The sequence below is a fragment of the Diplotaxodon limnothrissa genome, linkage group LG3 (assembly GCF_057381915.1).
Source record: "Diplotaxodon limnothrissa isolate DT_005_m linkage group LG3, D_limnothrissa_male_GT1.1, whole genome shotgun sequence".
In the NCBI taxonomy this organism is placed as follows: domain Eukaryota; kingdom Metazoa; phylum Chordata; class Actinopteri; order Cichliformes; family Cichlidae; genus Diplotaxodon; species Diplotaxodon limnothrissa.
The window spans coordinates 12,030,674-12,050,158 of NC_140598.1; the positions used below are offsets into that span (position 1 = coordinate 12,030,674).

The 19,485-nt window shown below is 39.3% G+C and overlaps 1 protein-coding gene across 1 annotated transcript in view; it reads left to right on the forward strand.

The window, feature by feature from the left end:
* Window positions 1-485: 485 nt before the first annotated feature.
* LOC146634546 (protein NLRC3-like) overlaps window positions 486-19,485 on the forward strand; it is a 165,728-nt gene continuing 146,728 nt past the window's right edge. The window contains exon 1 of the transcript XR_014907048.1: window positions 486-629. The gene's annotated coding sequence lies outside the window, so the exon portion shown is untranslated. The remainder of the gene's footprint in view (window positions 630-19,485) is intronic.

Consider the following 19,485-nt stretch of genomic DNA (forward strand, 5'->3'; position numbering starts at 1 on the left):
TCTCTAACTGGATGATGCTGTGAACAAGAACAGCTGTGGAACCATTGGCCATTTGCCATAGTGTAGCTGAGTCAAAACAGCCCAAGTGCTGAGAGGGAAAACATGATGATTTATGTAAAGTCATAACTGGGTGCAGCAGCTGAGCTTTGACCTGTGAGCTGCAGCTTAAGCTTCTTTTATGGTTCAGTGTTTAATGTTTAAACTGTTTATGGCTGCACACACGCCCGCAGTCAGGTTGTATACATATTGAAATATTATATACAGTGTGGCAGCTGACCTATGACCTTTGACCTGCGATCTTCAGACTCATTGCTGGTGTGAGGTGTTTAATACTATTGAAGCTTGCAGACACACCCACATCCTCTGATTTGTTCTCAGGGTTGTTCAGTGTGTTGGAGTTGGAGCAGAAACCTGCTGCAGGCTAATTATTGATCAAACAATATCACACAAGGTGCAGCAGCTGACCTTTAACCTGTGAGCTTCAGACTCTTTGCTGGTGTGAAGTGTTTAATGTGACTTCAGCCTGCAGACACAGAGGACTGATGAAGCAGAAGATTGTCTCTGTTTCTACACAGACCTGGTCCAGACAGCAGAGCTGCAGAGGGAAGACGTTCATGGGAAGAAGCTGAGTAAGTGCAACGTCCTCTTTGAATCCTGGATCAGGAAGTGAAGCCGGTGAATATTTCGTGTTTAAATAAGGTTTCTGTTGTTACGAGTTCAAAATTGGGGATGGAAACAAGAGAAACACCACAATAACAACACTGGTCTGGCCGGGTTGAGTCAAACGATGATTTTAATGATCACACGCGTGGGAGATGGACACTGATGCAGACAGCCTCAAAATCTCAAAATGGTGGAGCATTGCTCAAACTTTTATAGCCTCTGGTGCCTCCACCTTATCATAAAAAGCCTAAACATTCACATGCTTTCTCTCACACAACGCCTAAGCTACGACCTTGGCTCCCTGATTATCTGCTCCTGCTGAAATGGGGCAGAAAACTCCAGCACACTCTGTTCTCTTCTACTCAGACAAATTAGACAATAACCTTCTGCGAACAGTATTTCTTATAACTCAGCAGTATAATGCATCATAAAACAATATCATTCATTCACAACAAGTCAGCAGTTTAATGTAATGCAAATCAGTTTAACTAATGCAATAGTTATCAGCTTCTTCTAATTCAGGAGAATAATGCAAACTAAAACTACATAATAATTCACAATCTTTAATTAGGGGTCTAACATGGCATAAAATAACACTCCAATCCCACAATTCCCCCTGATGAGGTCATTAAAATAATGACCTCACCAACACCCTTCAATTCAGTGTGGCCGGGTTCATCTCTTCTCACTCCTGAGGTCCTTTGTCCCCCTGAGGGGCGAACCATATGTGGGATGACCTCTGTGTTTGCGCAGTTCAGATGCAAGAAAAACTATTATTCCAACAATAGCGAGTACAGATGACACTCCCCAGGTCTCCCACAGCTTTCAGCCTTTATTTTATTGCTGCAGCTACCAGTGTCGTCCAGTTGGGTGATCCTCTGCTCTTCATTCTTCAACCTTAGGGGTTAGACAACCCTTCAGTCGTGACACAGATCAGGGGATTATTCTGCCCTGATTTCAAACAACGATCTGTGTATTCTCCAGAAAAGGAACAGGAAGGTGTCCCCTTTTTGCCCAAAAGCCTCTCGAACTTCGTTGGTCTGGTGTTCCCGGATTTCCGCCAACCCCTTCATGGTTATTGCTGTGTTTATGGGATCCATCCTTTTGTGGTGACTAGCTGGAGCCCAAACGCCATGACCCTTGGACCCAGTTGATGTCTCGGCAGTCACTGTGTCTGTCTCTGCTACGGAGGATCCTCGCATATCTGTGACCTCGTCTGGTGTCTGTTCCTTTCTCTGTAAGAGACAGAAAACCAAAACACCCCTCTTCCTAACCCTAATAATCTAATGTTGTCATCTACTGACCTTCTAGTGATTCAGAATTGGTCTAAAACATTCAGAATGTCCCAGGGACTTATTCTAATCATATCTTATGTGTGTGTAAGCGTGTTTGCATTTAGCCCTCTGCACTCAAAGTCAATACCTGCAATATATCAGTCCGGACAATCACGCCGAACGAAGCTTATGACCTTCAAAAGACCAAGTGCCAACTCATTATAAGCACATTTGCAAGGTGTGTCTGAAAATTATTGAAACCCCTCTTTTTAACAAAAGACAAAGAAATTAACAAATCTTCTAAACGCTATTCAGTTCATTTCAATGAGTAATGATTAAACATGAAAGTGATAGTTTATGCTTTTTCACTGATTCTCTAAAAGGTCCGTCTTCTCGGACCGCTATTAGCTTAAGCTTTACCATTCCTAAGGTATTAAAGACACAAATGAAATTATAAAATGTTCAAATAATCCTTGTTTCATGTTAAAGCTCAACTTTCCCCCCCTTTTTTGACACATTCCAATGTGTCAAATCAACGGAGCTAGAACGTTCAAAAAAAAAATTAGGCAGCTACAAAGTTTCCCGGACTCTTAAGGTGATCCGCGTGTAACGTTCTGACTCAGGTATTTAATATTTTAATAAATGTCGTTTAATTAACTGCCACTATTTAAACTAACCTTAAAGACATAATTGAAGAAAAGATCACAAAGAATAACATGATATCAGTGTTTTGTAAGCGCGTGCGGCCTTCTATGCTCGAAGCCTTTTCCCTCAATAGATCAGTCAGACATTCGCGCTGACTGTAGCTTTTAACCCTTATTAACTTGAGCACAACTCTACAATGAGCAACAAGTTGCAATATGTATGAAAATGATCATGGTTACACCTGCAATGAAAAATTATATCATTATCCTAACACCTGTAAATAGAAGATTCATCAGAAGTTATAACAATCACAGGAACACAGATGTTAGTATAAGGTCAAAAGCTTCAATAAATGATCATCGATGCAATGCTTGTTGCATGATTCTCATACAATAATGCTGATATTAAAATAACAGTAAAACCCCCTTTTATCCCGTTTCACTTGACCCATAAACGTTTATAAATGCCTCTTTTATTCTTGATTTTATTTCCCCCCTTTTTTCTCCCCTTACTGACCACAGCAGGGGGATCTTAGTTTTGAATCAGCCATGAATCCAGCTCACCTGATTCATCAGTGAGCTCCACCATCACTGGCGTCTGACAGGGTGGCGCTGCATACTCTTCCTTTAATGTCACTATTTTCAACCTGTTAATTAGAGTGTTTAAACCTGAAGTCGACTACGTCCACAACAAGTCAATACAGCTGTAAATGTGGCCAATTATCAATCTATTACCAATCAATAACAACAGATAACTTCTATTTTATGCATGCTTTTAACACTAGCATCCCCAGGCTTCTACCTTTCTACCTATAAAACCCGAGAGCAGTCAAATGGTGGAAGTGGAAGCTAAATTGGCTAAATTGACCGCGGAGTCATCATTTTGCGTTTCTACCTTTAAAAGCCGGAGAGCAGTCAGTCAAATGCTGGAGTCGTTCATATGTATATTAGGTCGTTACCTAGGAATTCTGGAGGGAGGGGAGTGGGGGTGAGTGATTGAGGGGGTGGGGGAGTGGAGTGTTTCAGTTTGCCATCTTAGGGAGAAATCAACACACATGGGTGTATGTCCTTTGTTGCTGACATTTATTGATAAAAACAGTACAAAAAACCAACCATTTGTACACATATTTACAAATAATGATAAAAAGTGAGTGAGTACATTTCAACATTTTCAGCAATCACTCACAATCCTGGCACTGCCACGGTATCTGTCGTCTGCATTTACCACATGTGTACCTGTAGCAGTGAACACATCGCACAGTGGCCTGATTTTTTTTGCATCTGTGTACTTGGATTTTAGGTCGCAAGCCACCCAAAACTTGCTCCATGCACCACTCAGCAGGCCATTTGTAAATATGTGTACAAATGGTTGGTTTTTTGTACTGTTTTTATCAATAAATGTCAGCAACAAAGGACATACACCCATGTGTGTTGATTTCTCCCTAAGATGGCAAACTGAAACACTCCAAGTTGGTGACTTTTGGAGATTTGTTTCCCTGGATGATTGAGAATGCATCAAGATGAAACACAAAAGGAAGCTCACCGCTTTTAGCAGCTCCCCCACCCCCTCAATCACTCACCCCCACTCCCCTCCCTCCAGAATTCCTAGGTAACGACCTAATATACATATGAACGACTCCAGCATTTGACTGACTGCTCTCCGGCTTTTAAAGGTAGAAACACAAAATGATGACTCCGCAGGGGTCTAAGGTAGAAAACCAAAATGACTGCTCTCCGGGGGTCTAAGTGTTAATCAACCACTCACCCAGAGGATCTCCAATCCCAGGAAATGCCTTCTCCTCCTTTAATGAGTCTGTCCTCCTTCCATGCCCTGGTAACTGGTCCATCCAGAGCCACATAATCTCAAATATACATACAACAAGCCAAACCACATCTTGGTCACACCAACCCTCCTCCGCCCCGAAGATGTCCAATGCCATCCTAGTATGGACTGTCAAAAGTGGCTTTAACGCTGACTGTCCTGACAATCCATCTCATACTTTTCCTGGTCAGATTTGCCAATCTCTGCACCAGGGTTTTAAACGTTTCGCCATTTTCATTAGGTTTTATTTTTTATTTAGTTTCGACTCCAGATTTTCAATTTTTTCCAGTTCTAATTAGTTTTTACCAATTCTTTGCTAGTTTAGTCTAGTTTTTATTTTTCTGAAAATCCTTAGTTTCAATTTAGTTTTATTTGTGTTTTGCAAAAATTAAGTGTAACAAAATCTCAGTTCCATCATATCAATCATGCTCTTCTGGTTATCCTTGGGTGTTGAGACTAATAACTATTAATTCTTGCCGCACCGAGTGTTCCTAATTTTGGTTGAAGTCAATTGATAACCTTTTGAAGGCGATTGTTTCACACCTTTATTTAGATGTCCCAGTCCTGTTATCTCGGGATACATCACGCTGCCTTATCTGGGGTTAGCTGTTTTCTTGGGATGCGAGTTAAGTGGGGGAGCTCTTCAAGGAGGGGGAGTGTGCTCCCCCTGATGAGGTCTTCTAGGTAAGCTAGGTTAACCTTCTTGTGTGAGCTTTTCAAGTGCACTTCGAGGTTTGTGGGATTTTCAGTTTTATAAATGTCCCTCATACTCTACTTGCCACTCCTCTAAGTCCTGATGTTTCTTAGAGAGGACAACGGTACCTTTAAAATTATATCACATGTGTGGGGGTGTGGCCTTGCCAATTGTTTTTCCCACCTTTTCAAAATGGCTGGCGTGCCCACAAGCACATTTTATGGAAGAAAGAAAGGTAAGCTTGATATTTACATTTAAAATGTTTTGTTAAACTCAGATTTTTATTTTATTCAAAAAATAAACATCTAGTAAATAATTTCAGGGGTCTTTAAGAATTAGGCTCATTTACTTTCACAGAGAACATGACTAATTTATTAATGTGTGCTCTACACATTGGGACTTTATATTTATAATTATTTCACTTTTTCCTAATACACAACTTTTGACAAAGGCGGAGAGAATTCTTAACACAATCATTAAGGGAGATTCAAGCATAGATTTTTCAAAATATGAGAGGGTCAGGACCCACTAGAAGCCACACAAAGATTATCGAGATGCAGTGGCAGATGTAATAGAGAAAGACACAGGGCCACCTGAAATCTGTCATCCTATCTGGTGCAAAACCAACATGTAGTAGAATCTGGAATTTTGATTTTGAGTTAAAAATAAAATATGGGTAAAATGCAGAAATCTTTTCCAGTAAAGTAAAAAATAAGAGTCGCAATTATAGTTGAATCCATAACACCTAATTGTTTCTACGAGATCACGTCGTTGCTAAAAGTTATCAGTGATCTCAATGTGTGAAAAGAACTCACAGTATCTGGAGTTTAAGCTCCTCTTAGCTGAGAAACCTGGGACAAACATGTGAACAAGACCTGAATAGTACCAGTAATGAAGACTTCTCTCCAAAGATCAATAAAAGGAAGCCCCAATCTGATGAGAGTCTAGCAAAATATGGTTCACTCCACTTGCCTGAAATGGTTAACAGTCCAAGGCATTTCAGTTGTAGAATGATTGCAACAGTAAAACACATGTGAGATGTGGGAAGTGCCAAATGTTCCTTTGTGTCTCCAAATAAAAATCACAGTACTTCCTCAGATATCCTAAATAAATTGACTTTTGTGAAGTAGAAAGTTCAGTGCCATCACTTATTCCTGAACCAATAGTTTACAGCTAGTGAAGTGTCAGTGACTTCTGGGTTGGTCCCTGATCTTCATCTTATGAGATTGTTATTTTAATAACACTTGATTTATTTAAAAGAAAAAAGAAAAAAAAAATTTTCTCCCTGTTTTTTCTTATTCTCTGGGTCTCAGGAGGACATTATGTCCCTCTCCACTACAAGACTCTTGTTATGTCTACAAAACAGTCATATTAACATCATCCTCAATTCTATTCTGGCGCTGTCTCCCGACTTTTCCTGACCTGATTCTGCGCGTGGACGGAGCAGCAACACAGACGACTCGACTAACGTACTACCTTAATTTCACTATAGCAGGGCACGCACACATCAATGCAACCAAACACATTTTGCTATAAATCTAGTTAATTTTAGTCAGTTTTGTGAACATTCAGTACAGTTTTAGTTAGTTTTCCTTTTTGTTTTGATTTTATTACCGTTAATGCAAATATTTTCCACTTCTAGTTTTCGTTATTTCATTTGTTGTCTTTACTAATAATAATCTTCTCTGCACCCTTGAATAAACATAATCAACATGATCAACATTTTGCTGCTTGTTATTTCACCATCTTATTGAATCAAATACTTCATCCTTATGTGGTTTACGACATTATATTTATCTAAATCTCCACTTTGTCTCTAAATGTTTGAAGAATTTTTCGAGGGTCAAATTTTGAGAATTCGACCATAAGTGAAAGTTATGGCGTTATCACCCCCTTTGGGGATTACCTTTTTCCAGTTTTGATGATATTCCTCCCCGTTCTTTATTTTTTGCAAGTACCCCTCCTCGGTGGCGAGAAACTGCTGGTGTGCTCAAGCGGGTGCTGTAAAAACAAAAGCTCAGGACAGAACAGTCACCAGTCATGTACTTCATTCAAAATTAACAAATATCAAACTTCGTATTGATCCTCTGAGTGTAATGGTACATTTTAATTTGCACTTCTCAAAACTAAAAACAATATTTTCTTTATTTTACTCTTGTTCTTGTGCAGCACCACCCCTCAGCACATGCCCCTGTTATTTTATCTTACTTTTAAATTGTTGACTACTTCAAGAAAGCGCCCAAAAGACGGGGACCAGTGTTTATCATTACATAGCTCCATTTTGAGTGTGGCTGTCTATCATTCCCCTGTTATTCATAGACCTCGGTGGAGGGTTTTTTGTTTGTTTTTTGTTTGTTTGTTTGTTTGTTTTTTTACCTCTAAAAAAATAATTGACTTTTTACAGTGACCCACTATGGTTAATAATAACATGTTCAGTCATGAGTGGAATCAAACCTTTTCTTCACTTTAGCATTTAACATTCCCAACAATATAATATGATACATTAACTAGAAAGTGCATTTTCTGAAGAAACTGCAGTGTGAATGCTTGAATCTGAATGTATGCACTGAAATGAATTAATTGCTGAATTTTGACTTAAAAATATTGAATGAAATTAAAAAAAAACAAAAAAAAAACAAAAAACGAATTTAACCTGAAAACAAAGGTGCTGAACTGCTAAAAGCTGAAGGTTACACAGAAGAAGAAGTTGGAAAAAAGCTGAAAATGTTTTAATTGTAAATTAGAAAAACCTAAGAAATGAGAAAAGAACATTTAGAGTCAGAAAACATCTGAAAGAATATTAAAAGGTCATATTCTTTGAATCACTGAATGACTAAAATGTGATCCCTCCACTTGGACCCACACAGTTTAAAAAGTTTACATCTCTGAGCTTTGAAAGACAAGATGTTGGAAAAAGAACAACGATGGCGACGTTTTGAGGGTAAAATGATGGCTTTAACACTGTGGACACAGCAGCAGTTGAAAGAGAAGTGTTTAAGATGAATCTTGGTACAGTGGCAGAGAGAGCTCGTTAAGCAGGCAGGTGTGAGCCTGGTTGCTATAGTGACCGCACCCAATGGCTCCATACACACGGACACAGACATGCACCTCACTTTTGCTGCTTAAAATGAAAAGAAAAGTCAGGCCGAAACAAATCGTTCCCAAATGAAAAGTAAAAGTCGTATTGACAAAATTCTTTCACTGTGAGCGACAGCAATGTCTAGTCTACCAAATTCTCAGTTTTCATGTCTGTGGAGTTTATTATATGGACGTGGTGACAGTGGAAAGACACCATGCTCTTCTGATTTTCAAACGAACCTTCTGAGCCATTTTAACATTAGAGTCTATGGAAGAGTTGGAGGGAGGAGGCTGTGCATTGGTGACATTTATGAAAGAACCATAACACCTAGTACAATAGTAAACACATTGGATGAAAGAGGACAGCCATGGCTACGTTTTGAGGGTAAAATCATACCTGTAGAGCAAACGCTGCGGACACAGCAGCAGTTTTAAAAAAGATTTTAAGATTATTTTTTTTTCTCCTCTCACTCTAGCAGTTGAGCTGCCTCACTCTAGCCCCAACATTCCGTCCCATACACACCCATTATAAACTCTGAAACGGGTGAAAAAACATCATGAAACTTAAACTGGAACTGAAGAAAAAGTATAATAGATATTGAAAAGATAAATACAAGTTGAATAGTTGAATGTCTTGTCTTCGTTTTAAAGTTTGAATGGTGGCTCTATGTGAACGTATGTTGAAGTAGTAAGAGTTTAAAAATGAGTAAGTTGAATGAGAATTTGAAGGGTCTCCCCATTGAAATACATGGGAAATTTTTGTTGAATAAAGTTGAATAAAATTAAAAATATAAATGTTAAAAATGAGAAAAGTAGAAGCAGTCATGTCCAAAAGAAGAGGAATCTAATGGTGTTTGAATGGTTTTTCTAAGTTGAACGGTTTTGAAGGAGTAGGAGTACAAAAAACGTACGGAATAGATAAAATAGAACTAGAAAGTGCATTTTCTGAAGAAACTGCAGTGTGAATGCTTGAATCTGAATGTATGCACTGAAATGAATTAATTACTGAATTGAGTTAAAAATATTGAATGAGATAAAAAAAAAAAAAAAACGAATTTAACCTGAAAACAAAAGTGCTGAACTGCTAAAAGCTGAAGGTTACACAGAAGAAGAAGTTGGAAAAAAGCTGAAAATGTTTTAATTGTAAATTAGAAAACCCTAAGAAATGAGAAAAGAACATTTAGAGTCAGAAAACATCTGAATGAATATTAAAAGGTCATATTCTTTGAATCACTGAATGACTCAAATGTGATCCCTCCACTTTGATCCACACAGTTTAAAAAGTTTAAATGCCTGAGCTTTGAAAGACACGGTGTTGGAAAGAGAACAATAATGGCGACAATTTGAGGGTAAAATGATGGCTGTAACACTGTGGACACAGCAGCAGTTGAAAGAGAAGTGCTAAAGATGAATCTTGGTACAGTGGCAGGCAGAGCTCGTTAAGCAGGCAGGTGTGAGCCTGGTTGCTATAGTGACTGCACCCAATGGCTCCATACACACGTACACAGACATGCGCCTCACTTTTGCTGCTTAAAATGAACAGAAAAGTCAGGCCGAAACAAATCGCTCCCAAATGAAAAGTATAGGTCGTATTGACGAAATTCTTTCACCGTGAGCGGCAGCAATGTCTAGTCTACCTAATTCTCAGTTTTCATGCCTGTGGAGTTTATTATATGGACGTGGTGACAGTGTAAAAACACCATGCTCTTCTGATTTTCAAACCAACCTTCTGAGCCGTTTTAACATTAGAGTCTATGGAAGAGTTGGAGGGAGGAGGCTGTGCATTGGTGACATTTATGAAAGAACCATAACACCTAGTACAATAGTAAACACATTGGATGAAAGAGGACAGCGATGGCTACGTTTTGAGGGTAAAATCATACCTGTAGAGCAAACGCTGCAGACACAGCAGCAGTTTTAAAAAAGATTTTAAGATTAATTTTTTTGCTCCTCTCACTCTAGCAGTTGAGCTGCCTCACTCTAGCCCCAACATTCCGTCCCATACACACCCATTATAAACTCTGAAACGGGTGAAAAAACATCATGAAACTTAAACTGGAACTGAAGAAAAAGTATAATAGATATTGAAAAGATAAATACAAGTTGAATAGTTGAATGTCTTGTCTTCGTTTTAAAGTTTGAATGGTGGCTCTATGTCAATGTATGTGGAAGTAGTAAGAGTTTAAAAATGAGTAAGTTGAATGAGGATTTGAAGGGTCTCCCCATTGAAATACATTATAAATTTTTGTTGAATAAAGTTGAATAAAATTAAAAATATAAATGTTAAAAATGAGAAAAATAGAAGCAGTGTTGTCCAAAAGAATAGGAATCTAACGGTGTTTGAATGGTTTTTCTAAGTTGAACGGTTTTGAAGGAGTAGGATTACAAAAAACGTACGGAATAGATAAAATATAACTAGAAAGTGCATTTTCTGAAGAAACTGCAGTGTGAATGCTTGAATCTGAATGTATGCACTGAAATGAATTAATTGCTGAATGTTAAGTTAAAAATCTGAATGAGCTGGAAAATACAGAATTTTTAACCTGAAAATAAAAGTGCAGAACCTTTGAAAGCTGATGTTCACACAGAAGAAGTTGGAAAAAGCTAAGCATGTTTAAAATGTAAATAATAAAAAGATGAGTAATGACAAAAGAAAATTTAGAGTCAGAAAACCTCTGAATGAATATTAAAAGTTCATATTCTTCTAATTGAAATGAACTTAAAAGATGAACAAACATTCTGCAGAAAATACAAACTTTAATATACAGCATGATGTTTTTCAGACATATACACATGTGTATATCATGTTTAATAGTATTACATACATCAATTTGTTTTGTATGTCATAGAAAATAACATAAAAATCTTAAGTCATATTTTACAGCTTCTTTCTGAAAAGGACTGGTAGAATAAAGAAAAATAACTAAATTAAATAACTAAATAAAAAATAATGAGCAACATATGAAATACATGAAAATTCAACTTTTAAAACCACAATCCTGAACCTTTAAATTGTGTTGGTTTCTTAGAACATGGCTGAACAGCTGTTTCTATCGGTCTACTTAATCTTCTGATCTGTCTACACATCTTTTTATTACTCATTCTTTTTTATGTTTTAATGTAAACAGAATCCACACAGTGGTAAAAGAGAACTGTATAGAGATTTGTGAGTAAACTCAAATGAAAGCCTAAGGTGGTGACACAGTTTAACACATGCAAATAATCAAATAAAAACATTAGTCCTTTTTGTGAACATGGATAAATAAGTATCAATAGTTTACAGCATTGTTCAGCCATGCCACTAAATGCTTTTTTACACATTGTTTTAACCTGGGCTCAGACACAAAGTCCCAAATTTAGTTAGTCCCTGACTTTGAGTTGTGGTTATGACTAATTATTATACACAAGGCTTTATCTATCTAAACTCTAAGGACACAAATATGAAAAAACCTATACTTACCAGCTGATACCCCACACTACACACTAGGTGTGCCATGTGACCTGAAACTTTGGTACAAAATCATCATAATCATTCTGTTAACACTGTTTTTTAACACTGTTTGTGTTGCTGTTCAGCAGTTTAAAATGTTTTAGATTGGATTACATGGAATGAATTTGAATTTTCTTGGGGGTTTTTGTATGTGTTTCGTTCTCAGCAGATTTTTTCTTCCATACTGTTGAATTCCAGTTACCACATTTCTGGTCATATGACATCCCAAGTGCCCACTTAAAAAAATCCCCACAGTTAATTCAACATTAAAACAAAATAAAAAAATGTTAAATAAATAAAGGTTTGCTCTGTGATGAAATATTAAATAAGCATACATTGTACAGAGCACTAACAATGAAAACAATCCTTTAGCCTGTTGATCAGAGAGAGGCAGTCATTATGTCCATTTAAAACCTGTAATCACAGAGCACAATGTTTCTGTGAAACTATGAAGTCCCATATGATCCTCATCATGTCCAGTGACTTCAGAGTGGATCCTCCCTGTCATCCGGCCAGTGTTTGATGTGTGGCAAGCAGCACAGAAGCAGGATAGCTGAGGACTTTAAAAGAAGAGCAGAAAACGGGAACATATGTAGTTGTAAATGTAAATATCAGTGATACTTGTCTTGTCAAAGGGAATAAAATAATGAAAATGTTAACTTACACACTCATTTAGAGAGGATCTTGACACTGCACAGAGGAGGCACAGTCAGTCTGACAATGATGGTGATCTCCAGGGATGTTTTCCTGCAGCAACATTCCTGCCAACTGGCCATATGATCCAGAGTAGTTGGTTTGTAATGAACAGAAAGGTGTATATGTTAGGTAGTGTGCACTCAGAGCTGGTCCTAAGAAACAAACACATCCTGTAATAAACTGAATACCTGTAGTAGTGCTGCTGCAAATATGAAGCCCTTCTATCATGAGTGGTTTCAAAGAAGGTGTTTTGGAGGCTCGGTCACAGAAACTGTGCAGTCTGTTCAGTCCTGAGTGTCTCAGCTCTGATGGGGATGGATCACAGAGGGAAACACCTGAGTACAGACATTACAATACACTCTAACACTCCTAAGGTCAAGTGAAAACACAATTTAAACACTTTACAAAGAATGAATACATGTTTTCATGGAAATTATGTCATTAACCCTTTTTGTTGTGAGTAAATCTCACCGACTGCTTGTGGGACAAGCTAGAAGGAGGACTTATCACAGAATGTCTCCTGTGCTCCAGATGTGAAGTCTCACGCTCTGATCGTACGGCGATGAAGATGGTGATGATGAAGCCTCTCTGATCTGTGGCATTACAGTTTCTAGCTGCTATGTGCTTCACACTGTTGGATCTTACATGTGAAGCTTGGAGAAGACACAGGAGGACTGTGTCTCTCTTAAAAAAGAAAAAGAAAAAAGGAAACCTAACACCCCCCCCCCCCTCAGCTCCCACCGTAACCCCCCCCCCCCCCCCCCCCCACTCAACTCCCCAACCTCACACCATCCAATGTCTATACAAATGTAGGGTATCAGCTGGTAACAGAAAGCAAGTGTTACATATGTACTACTTATGTAACACTGCTGAAACATTTCTGGCCAGAAATGTGCAGTTATCAACCCAGACCCACCCTAATAAATGCACTGGCCGAAACATGATAAAAGCTCATAAAAATTTATGTTTCATCGAAAGATTTGTCCAAAAATATAATCGTATACTTTTGAAAAAGTTTAAAGTTTATAACAAACCAAAATAATAACATTTTTGTAAATAGTATTTCAAAATAGAGGCACACATAAAGTGGCTTAACTGTCATTATTGCTGTAATTAGGTTTGTTTGTTTGTTTGTTTGTTTGTTTGTTTGTTTGTTTGTTTTTTTAAAAAGCAACCTTTAGTCATTATTGTTCTCTCAGAAACAATGAAGAAGCTGTTGAACATTTATGTGTTGTGTAGGCAATCCTCTGGTCCACCCTCCCTCCCTCCCAGCCACAGTGAGACTGGGGCAGCCTGGCAGGATGTTGAAGCCTGGCTGCAGAGAGGATATGCCTACACTGTTCGTTTCAAACTGCTATATTTGATTTTTCTGACATTTATAGGTTACTGTTAGTGAATTTTAGATTTTCTGTAATAAATAAAATTGTCATCTTTTACTGATATCATTACTTAATTCATGTAATTGTATTTTATGTAAACAATTCAACCATTATACTGCAATGCAGGGCGTCAACTTTTAAATATCGCTCTACTTTCTTAAGTCATTCAAAAATATAGAAATTACTTACTGTATTCAAAGATCTAGATCATGAATCATCACAGGACAATACACAGTATACTGGGTCATGGTAACTATGGTATGTCTTCATGACTCCAGAATGGAGACATCGATCTGACTGAGAAATGAAAATTAGGTCAAGCAGTGTGTTCTTCTCTGTGGTAGGGGCAGTGATGACCTGTGCGTATCCCCTAGACTCAAACAGCTCCAGGATTGGTTTGTTTGCACTGGATAAAACATTCTCATTAAAATCACCACAAACTATGATGGGATGACAGTCCATGATCTCCAATGAGTCTAATAGGCTTACCAGGTTTTTCAGGAATGGCCTCAGAGTGTAGTCTGGAGGTCTGTATACAACTGCAATCAGAGCACTGACTGGTGCTTCAACCTTTAAAGCCAGAAATTCAAGGTCAGTTACATTATGGATGTACTGTTTTTCATGCACTTGAATGTCACTTTTCACATAAACAGCAACTCCACCACCACTTCTGTTTGCCATCTGGGGAAAGTTTGTGTAGGACAGGTGTCTGTTGCGTTTGAACAAATTGTAATTTTCCAAGTGGAGACTCTCTGCGACAAAAGAGCCCCGCAGGTGTGTTTCTGTTAGGCACAAAACATCTGCTAGACACAATTCATGGTGACTTTTGATGTCATTAATGTGAGCTGGCAGTCCCTCTGTATTATGATGAACAATGGTGAAAACCTCTGACCTGCTCAGTGTTTGCCTCACGTGTAGAAGAGGCATCATGTCATCAAGGTTGGCTTGTCTCATGTTCTCAAGCGCTGCAGTGATTTCTGGGTTGGTGAATATTTTTTTCTCTTCCATATCAAGAAGATACAGTCCACTGAGAGACGTCACTCTACTGACAGCTACGTAGGCCATGCCGGGCTCAAAAATGCTCTTAAGAGAGACAACAGCTGATGTAGTTGTCATACCCTGTACCTTATGTATTGTACATGCAAAGGCCAGCTTCACTGGGAACTGTCTTCGTACCACTCCTTTCTGCTTCAGATTCTCCTCTGCTCTCTCAATGTACACCATGTCGTCTGCTGGTGTGCGGTTATTCTTTCCAGATGTCTCATTATCCATTTTAAGTCCAAGCTTGATGATGTGTTGGTCGTTTTCAGAGTGAACTACTCTAAGTAGTATTCCAAAAGCTCCATTAACCAAACCATTTTGTATGTCAATGTTTCTGGTGAGCATGACACGAGCTCCTTCTGCAACTTTCAGTGTGTCTGGTAACTCGTTTTTACCTCCTTTCAATGGTCTGTCTTGAAGTGCCATTCTGCCAGTTCTAGGATCTTTTCTATAATCATCTGCATGGATGTCAATGATATGAGTGTGGAGCAGAGCCAGTGTTGCAGAGTTGTGTGCATCCACTTCTTTATTAGTTGCAAAAATGTGCAACGCATCAGTTGGACAAAGGGCTGGTTCAGTTATGGCCTGTGACAACAAATTTCTATCTGCTTCGCAAAGCTCATCCAACTTTCCTTTCACACGAATTCTGTTCAGCATCTCTGCAAAGACAACATCATCTTTCTGACGCATAATCTCAGTCAGAGTGATCATCTGAAAATGCTCCCGCCACAGGTCGATCTCGGACGGGTCGTGCACACAGAGAGGTTTAGACTGTCGCACTGGGGGTAGCTGATAGAAGTCTCCGACAGCAATGACTGACATGCCTCCAAAGGGTCTCCGAGTCCCTTTGATCTGTTTGAGTCTTGCATCTACATATGCAAACAGATGTCTTGACACCATAGACACTTCGTCAATGACGATTATTTCAGCATTCAAAAGTTCTGATCTGACTTCATCCAGCTGATTGCCAAGTCCCTGAATGGGAGGTTTTAAGCTTCTAGGCAGCTTGAGAAGAGAATGCAGTGTTGTTCCAGAAATGTTAAAAGCTGCAGTCCCAGTGAAAGCAGTTAACAGGACAGTGGGTTTTGATATGTCAACGTCGTCTGCATATCTGGGCACTTTGCTCAGTATCTTAGATGCTTCTGAGTAGATGCATTTGATAAGATGTGATTTTCCTGTTCCAGCACCACCATTAATATAAAAGAAAAACTGCTCTGGATTTAGAGCACAGACTCTTTTAATGCACCAGTCTCTAACTGCATAAAATATGCAGGCTTGCTTCTTGTTCAGATTCTGAAACATCTGACGTAACAATGTGGGATCAATAGCAGGGGGTTCCCTGATGGCTCTGACTTCTGTTGAAGCATCAGCCTGACGGCTGTAGTCGGGCACATCTTCCTGTTCATTTTCATTGTCTCGCTCTCTTTCTTGTTCAACAAGTGGCAACCTTACGAGATCTGATTCAGGTGCCAGATTACACCATTCGTCAGTCACACCTCTGTTCTGCTCATATTCCTCAACAGCGCTCTCGATCTCTTCACTGTTTTTCTCATATTTTTCTCTGTTTCTTTTGACAATGTGTTGCACGTACTCAAGACGGTCAGTACCTGGCAGCTGTACACAGCCAGCACCATAGAAAGCCTGATAGGTTGGCAACGATGGTGTTTTCAGTTCGTGGTCTGAACGATGAGGAAGGTACAGTTTAAGCAGTCTTCCGTAATATTGCTCTGGATGTTTTTCTTGTGAGCAGCGGTGAAATCTGATGATAGCAGGCTTATTGTTTTTGCGCCTTTGCACAAACCCCATCTCATTGAGAAGGGGCAAAACATCTTTACCTTTTTTCTGTTGGCCATAGACAATCCTGCAAGTAGCAGCAAAGTCTGCCATGCACATCTCCTCATACTCTGGTGTTTCAGGTCTGGCTTTGTATTTGTCATTCAAAGATGTCATCCAAACATTGGAAGACTCAGGTGTTGTGTTGTCCAGAACTGACAGGGGACGACTCATTTTCACAGGATTATCATCAGTTGGTATGAATATTACAGCACGTGAACATTGCTTCATGTGAAGACCACATGCACGAGCAACACACTCCTGTGCACTGATCTCTCACTTCTTTGAATATGCCTGCATGACGGCTCTCATTTCATCGCACTCATTTACACTGTCCTTATTGGAGTTTTCAATGACAGTTTTCAGGTACTCAGATAGCCCGCCCTCTTTTTTTGATATATATTTCATTAAATAATTTGCAGCGCCGAAAGCATCTAAAACAAAGCTTATGTCGATATTACTGTTCCAGGCTTCAAGCAGATGTGGATTATAGCCATTTATCCAAGAGTCTTTTGGATCACGCTTTAGTATGATCGTACTCCTCATGTTCATTTTATTCAGGTATCTCTCATATTCTGCATGTGTCAACTTGCATCTTTCCAAGAGCTGCTCTAAACTCATGGAAGCAGTTTCAGGTTCATTCAGCAGCTGGTTCAGTGGTCTGAGCTTGTTCTTTGCCGTTTCTACTTCCAGTGCATCATCCTCACTGGGTCTTGTGATCATTGTCTCATTGCAGGGTGGTTTGGGAAAACCAAAACGGCACCCGGAGCTTAAACTCCTAAAGCACGTCTTTGTGTGGTTCTTACTGTGTTTTTGCACTTCTGTTACTTTTTTGTACAGTTCGGGTTGTTTATGTGGATCAGGCAGCTGAGCTGTGATGTATTTGTTTATAAAATCAACAACAGTTTGCTCATCATCCTCCTCAAACACAGGAGCACCTTCTACCCACAGGAGACAGTGTATGTGTGGGCTTCCTCTGTGCTGAAACTCAACTCTGTAAAAGTAGTCAATGACTTTGCCAAGTGGCTCTGCGGGAGATAAGAGTAAATCTCTGAATAATGCTTCAACTCTCTTGTCAAACATGCGCATTGTTGTGACAGGATTGCTTCTCAGGATGTCACACTTTGCTGACCAGTCGAGTCCTTCAAAATTCACTTGTTCACCTTGCTGCCTTGTTATTGCCTCGATCACTTCAGGCCAGCGCATTTCAGCAGCTGAAAATGTGCAAAAGAACGTGGGAGTTCCCAACTGTCTGATCATGGCAAAAAGATCTCTTGTTGTTTTCTCCCAATAGGCTGGGGTTCCTCTCAGAGGCTGCATGAATCTCACTGCATCTTTATTTCGCACCAGTTTCTCCACCTCATGTTTATCTTGTAACATGCCTGAGGTTATTTTTCTACCATCTCTGGTCAGAGGCTTTGCCTTCCTTAACTGTACTGTCATGCTGGATGTAGCCAAGTGTATTTCAGTCACAAACTGTGCAAAGAACAAATAGTTTGTGTCTTTGGCAAAACGATCATCAATGCAGAAAAGTCTTGATTTGAAATACCCACTGGGGGATACTTTGATCAGCCTTCTTTCATCAAGTGTGTTTTGACCTGTAGGAAACTGCACAGGGAAGGCCATGGCCTCCAGTTTAGGTGTTTTGAAAAAACTTATTGGATTGTTTCTCTCTGCAGGAGCAACAGAGTAGATTCCTTCACTGAAACATAATATCTCCTCAGCCACATCAGGGGGCTGCAAACAGGACTCGAGTGCAAAACCACCATTAGTCAGTCCATCTGCTTGCTCTGAATCATCTCTCATCTGTTCATGCGATTGTTCACCATCACAGGGTAACATGTCAATGTCCTGTTCATTTATATTTTGTGCTTCACTCAGTGCATTTTTCTCACAGCTGTCAATTTCCATTAAATCAGCCTCATCATAATCTTCCTCATTCATGTTTTCATCATCATCATCCTCATCATCTTCATCAGGAAGAGTTGGATCACACAGCTCAGCATCATCTCTGATGCTCACATCCTTATACTGTGGATGAATCTGCTTGAGTTTATGCAGTGCTTGCACAAGTTTAGACCAGCTTACAGTCTGAAACAGCTGATGACCTTTGTAAGACAAGCGTCTCTTCAGTTTCACTCTGATCACCTGAGAATTAATTCTCAATCGAGGTAGTGTTTCAACAGTTTCCTGTACCTCTGATGGGACACAGACCACATTTCCTCTAATTGCTCTTTGTCTGCCTTTGGGAAGAGGAATGATCTTGGCAAATGGTATGCACTTGGCTATGAGATGTCTCTCCAGTATGTTGAGATCAGACAGTTCAGCTGGAATATCAGCAAGATCCAACTTATTGGCAACAGCAAGTGCTGGCATGGATCCATTTTTAAGATGATCGTGGCAGGTGTGACAAATCCACTCTCTCTTTCTCTCATCGGGAACATTGCACTGCTCATTTCTGCAGTTTTCATCACAAACATGAACAAACTTTCCTGTCAAACATGTTGTAACTACATGTGGGTTTTTGACATAATTTGACCTTCTGCAGGGTCGTACTTGGTTTGGAAATGAAGCCTTGAAACAGACAGTACATGGGTATGATGGTCCAGCTTTGATTTGTGATTTGAACACAGATATGGCCTCGTTGATCACACTGTTGTCACTCTCTTGGGTTTGTCTGTTCACCCATCTGTATTTCCTTTTTATTTTCATTGCACATCTCATGTTGTGCATAATCCTGAATGCAAGATTACTTTGATACCTGTCTCGCATTAGTTGTTTCATTAGTTGTCTGTGTCTTACTCTGAATGCATTGTCACGTGCATAACGCTGAGTCACTCGAGATCTCTGTCTCTCTCTGAATTCAGGGTT